Genomic DNA, 5,253 nt, shown 5'->3' with positions numbered 1-5,253 from the left:
GTGTGCACAGTCCAAGATCCTTCCACATGGACGCCTCCATGGACGTTTTCGCCGGCGGTGATTTCCGCATACCAGGCCCTCAGCTGCAGCGGCGATTTGCGAACCACGCGGCCGGAGATGGTGGTGTGGACATTGGGGCTGTGGCCGGCGCTGGTGCCTTGGTTGATGCCGTGGCTGGTGCCTGGGGCGGTGCTGGGGCTGGGGATGGCGCCGGGGCTGGCGCTGTTGTCGGTGCTGGCGCTGGTGACGCATGGCACAGACGTCGCTGTCGCCCTGCATTTGGCGTCGCGCTGCGCAGAAGCAAGCGGGTCGCTATAATAGCGCTGCGGCGCAACCTGCGCCGTTTCCAGCAGCAGCTGCAGAAGCGGCAGCAGATGGGGCGAGCATAGGTGCAGCATCCACGGTAACACTACTGGCGTGTTTTGTCCAATTAGCCTAATCATTTATGTTTGGTTTAGTCCGCGTGGTAACGATTGGACCAAAAATACGTGACGTGAAAGCCTCCACCACCCGACACAGTTAAGATATGACATTGTCACTCGGTGCACAAGCGTTGAATGAGGCGCCAATTACTATTATTTCAGTTCAACTCACTGGTGAGTGAGTTTGTAAACAATCCTCAACACCAAACTTTTTAGCACGAGCATTGCTCCTCCAGCAATGAGTGACGACGTATTTTGTTTGGCTGTCGGGTGGTGGAGGGTTTCATGATACAAATTTGGCCAGATCACTTCTACGTGGCCAAAAACTAAAAAAAAATAATGAATCGTAATATTGGCTAGGGGCCGTCCATAAATGACGTCACACACCTAGGGGGGAGGGGGGTCAGACATTTGTGACGATGTGTGACGAGGGGGGGAGGGGGGTTTGAGAAATGCGACGTCACATCAAAATGCGCAGCTTTAAATAAATATAAACAATATAATTGTTGTAACAACCAACACTAATTTTTATTAATTTTCATTATTAACTATTAGATTATTTAAATTTACTAAGGTCACCTTTTATTTATTCCATGAAGGAACATTTTGCTTCTCCATGGGATAATGGAGAAGCATATATTTTGTAAAAAAATGTAATGATTGTTATTAAACATTTAGATTTTAATTATTCTACCAGGGCTTTTCATTCTGTGGAATTAATATGTATGTGATTGTTATAATTGTATTCTCCATTTTTCTTTGTTCTACTACAAAGTTTCAAGTATTTTTTATAGTTATAATTACTTTTAATAATTTATAATTATAAAAGAATTTCAATATAATATTCTGAACATCTGCAGTTTTACTTAGACGTTGAATATTTTCAAGTGAATTTTATGCAAAATTTCAGCTTTCCAACGCCTCCTTTTTAATAAATGTTTTCTCCTACAACATCAGAGTGCAGCGCCACATTAAATACGCACTACAATGGCAATAGTTTAAAGTGATTTGAAGCATGTTTTATTTTCAAAATGGAATTATGGGCTAGTGGGGGGGAGAGCTTTGTGACGTCAAATTTGAGGAGGGGTCTGACTTTTTGTGACGCCGTGGGATGAGGGGGGGGGGTCAAAAATCGGCCAAAATCGCGTGACGTCTTTTATGGACGGCCCCCTACGAAAACGGACGATGTGCTCAGTCATTTACGTATACGATTGTAGTTGTAGTGGTTGTGTGGTACTGATTGTTACTGCCCTGTGTTTCATTCAGAGCCTGTCGAAACAAAGAATACGAACACAATTTCCCAGACCTGTTGAAGATAAAGACAAAGATACCCCATATAGCCTTTAACGGACTGTTGGGACGAGTGCAGTTCGTGAACACTTCATGAAGGCTGGAATGGCACACGAGGGGGTGGGTGATCAACTGCACGCCCAACCACGAACACTACACAATACAAATAAACCCACAGACCTCCCAACCCACACACACCCACATGTACAAAAGTGCTCAACTGATTGAACTAAATAAACTTGAAAATTGAACTTTATATGGACTGGCATTCACTGTCGTTAATGAACAACATTTACACGGGGCAAGAGTTCTGTTTTTTTTTCTTCTGACCAAAATAAATGACACAAAGCCACATCGAGGTCCATCAGCTAAGAGCCTTGAGGGCCAATAACTCCTAAGCGCAACTTTCCTTGAGATGAAGTGAACAGGATTCTATTCTACAGTATTCTTGCACACGATGGCCGCAATATGTTCAGAAGCTAAACGCCAACATCTGCTGGCTGTGACGAGAGGGTTTCCGCGAGGGAGTTCCGTGTCGTTCTCATGTTCCTCTTCCGTTGAAGGAGCAGAAGACCACAGTGGTTCACTTACACCACGGCTGGGGAACGTCCGGCCCGCGAAATCATTTGGTGTGGCCCTACCAAGGCAACCGCAGGCGGGACTCGAAATTCAATAAATCTCGGAGCAAACCTGGAAAAGCATCTGCAAGTAGCAGCAACATCATCAACACCAGCCTACATCACACGGCCTCGCCAAAGAGAAGCAGTTCCAGCCATCACATTAGGGGTGAGTTATTCAATGTTTGACCAAATATAACAGGCTAATTTTTAAGTTGATAATTTTGTATGGCCCACGAATGATGTTATAAATATCCAAATGGCCCTTGGCAGAAAAAAGGTTCCCCACCGCTGACTTACGTGGTAAGGTTGGCTCGCAGCAATCCCTCGCCAACCGTGGGGGTTAGGCCCCTGAAACCCCTGCCCCTGCCGACCTGCGATTGGCAAAACCGTGGTCGGCAAGACTAAAGGCGGATGGAAAATAGGGGTTAGGTTCCGCAGTCGCTGTTGATGCTCGTATTGAAGCCTAGCTACCGCATCCTACGCATTCAGTAAACTTGAGAAAGATATACAGTACTATACAAACACACAGTGACTCTGTATGAACAATATAACATTTTTACATTCATCGTGAACAAAAAATACATTTTAACAGGACCCTGCGGGGTGGGCTGGTAGGAACGAATAACCAAAGAATATAAACATAATGTATTATTACACTTGTTTAGCCAGGAAAGCCTCACTGAGACTAAAGGTTTTTGTAGGGTCCTGCCAAGTGTTTGCAGTAGGGGGCGATGTTGCTACACCGAATCGGACGATACGAAGGGAGAGTTTGAGGCCTAGCTCTAGGCTTTAGGCCTAGCTGTAGGCTTTAGGCCGCTGTGAGTTAATTTTTAATTTAAATGTTTTAATTATTAATGTAAAAGCTTTAAATTTTTATGTTTTTATTTAAAAACATAAGGGAATGTAACATTGTTAAACATTAACTCCCTTTCACACACGCGGGGGTACGATACGAAGGGAGAGTTTGAGGCCTAGTTCTAGGCTTTAGGCCTAGCTGTAGGCTTTAGGCCGCTGTGAGTTAATTTTTAATTTAAATGTTTTAATTATTTATGTAAAAGCTTTAAATTTAAATGTTTCTATTTAAAAACATCAGGGAATGTAACATTGTTAAACATTAACTCCCTTTCACACACGCGGGGGTACGACACGAAGGGAGAGCTTGAGGCCTAGTTCTAGGCTTTAGGCCTAGCTGTAGGCTTGATGCCGCTGTGAGTGAATTTTTTATTTAAATGTTTTAATTAAAAGCTATCTCAGGGAATTATAAGGGAATGTTACACTTGTTTAGCCAGGAAAGCGTCACTGAGTCTAAAGGTTTTTGTAGGGTCCTGCCAAGTGTTTGCAGTAGGGGGCGATGTCGCTACACGGACGGACGGATGGACGATATAATCTATTGTAGGCTGGTTCACTTCGTTCCTACCAGTATAACCTTTAATATCAATAGTGAAGTCCAGATAACGTTGACAGTGACGCTGCTGATGACGATGATGTTAGGGGATGGGGGGGAGGTTGCACTCCGCTCACACAGCTCAGATGACGTCCTACCGACGCCACAGTCTCTCCACGCGCGAGACGATCGAGCAAGCTCAACCACAACCCTCTCCTTGCCCTCTTCTTCACATTACGCTTCACCTTCACCACCACTGATGCTTGTGGGGGAGGGGGCATGATTAAGGGGACGAAAAAAATAGTAGCATTGCACAGTAGTTAGGGTACAAATTCTTAGGTTTTTTCGGTAAAGTCACGTAGGTAAAAAATGTAAATAAATAAAAGTAAAATAAAACAAAATAAAAAATCACGACGTTTCGGAAGCAACACAAGCCTCCGTCTTCAGGTGGAACCGTCACAGCCACGACAGCTGTATCAAGTAAATGAGAGATCACAAGAAATACCACCCCGTATATATAATGGTTGAGGGGGGAAGGGCCAGGAACGGCACACTTTTTATTAATATGGTAAGGTGAGGCTTAAGACTAAGAATAGACTGCATAACAAAGGGCTGAGCCTTTGTTATGGAGAGGTGCGGTTTGTAACTAACACCTAGCATACATAACAAAAGTGTGGAAAAAGAAAGCAAGTAAAAACTAAAAATGGTATAACAACAAACTGGCTGTCTATCAATAACCTGTAATAGTTGTCTGTCAAATAAGATGGTCCAAATAAGTGTAGTTACATCTTTTTTGCATGGTTAATCACATCTTTCCAATGATTACTCAGTTTGTAACCCTCATCACGGTGGCACGCAGGGCAAGCGTGATGGGTAACAAGCGCTTGATGCGCCCCTGGTGTGGTAGATGCTTGAACACTGCTGGAGATTTGAAACATACATCACCCCTTCCGGATCACATCAGCAGCCTCACTCTACGCCACAAATACAAATGAAGGCGAGAGACGGAAGCAAGTCTGGACTGCGGCCGGCATAACATCTCTCACTCAGCGATCCTGTCGTCGAATCGCCCGGTTTCAACCTTCTGCACCGCCAATGGTCGACTATCAACCGAATCAACACGTGGCCGATGCAGCCACCTGATGCACAAATGGTGCATCAAACCATTGACCACATTGTAGACACTCCTCCATTGCTGCTGTCTTCACTTCTTTGAAGGAGGAATGGACGCGATCCACTCTGCTTCTCAAAAGAGAATTAAGTGGATTACAAATATCTAAAATTACATCTTAATCAAGGGTAGCAGGGAAAACCAAACCGTGGTTATGCAAAACGCTGTACCGTGGTTGGCAAAAATGGTACACGTAATATTGTGCATTAATACTCGAAACCATGGTTGGCAAAATTGTAGTTGATGAGATATTGCTGCACTGTACATTGAACTTATTTTGCACTGTACTTAGCCAACCGTGCTAATCAGAGGTGCAGGGGAAGGATAACAAACTAAATGCGGTTCTAAAGAAATTCGTTTCCAATG

General features: G+C 44.1%; 1 long non-coding RNA gene across 5 annotated transcripts; it reads left to right on the top strand.

Moving 5' to 3' along the window:
* The first annotated feature begins 262 nt into the window (after positions 1-262).
* Positions 263-4,781, top strand: LOC133360076 (uncharacterized). Of its 5 annotated transcripts, none has more exons than XR_009757227.1 (4): positions 263-403; positions 1,689-1,832; positions 2,276-2,498; positions 4,681-4,781. It is a non-coding gene; the product is annotated as an uncharacterized LOC133360076 (long non-coding RNA). The 5 variants fall into 5 exon arrangements; XR_009757226.1 differs by having other exon boundaries at positions 2,282-2,498; positions 4,624-4,758; XR_009757225.1 differs by having other exon boundaries at positions 4,624-4,758.
* The last annotated feature ends 472 nt before the right edge of the window (positions 4,782-5,253 follow it).

Source organism: Lethenteron reissneri, chromosome 67 (genome assembly GCF_015708825.2).
Source record: "Lethenteron reissneri isolate LAM-NWPU_2019-01 chromosome 67, ASM1570882v1, whole genome shotgun sequence".
Lineage (NCBI taxonomy): Eukaryota > Metazoa > Chordata > Hyperoartia > Petromyzontiformes > Petromyzontidae > Lethenteron > Lethenteron reissneri.
Note: the sequence above shows the minus strand (reverse complement) of the source record. Positions and strands in the feature narration are given on the sequence as shown.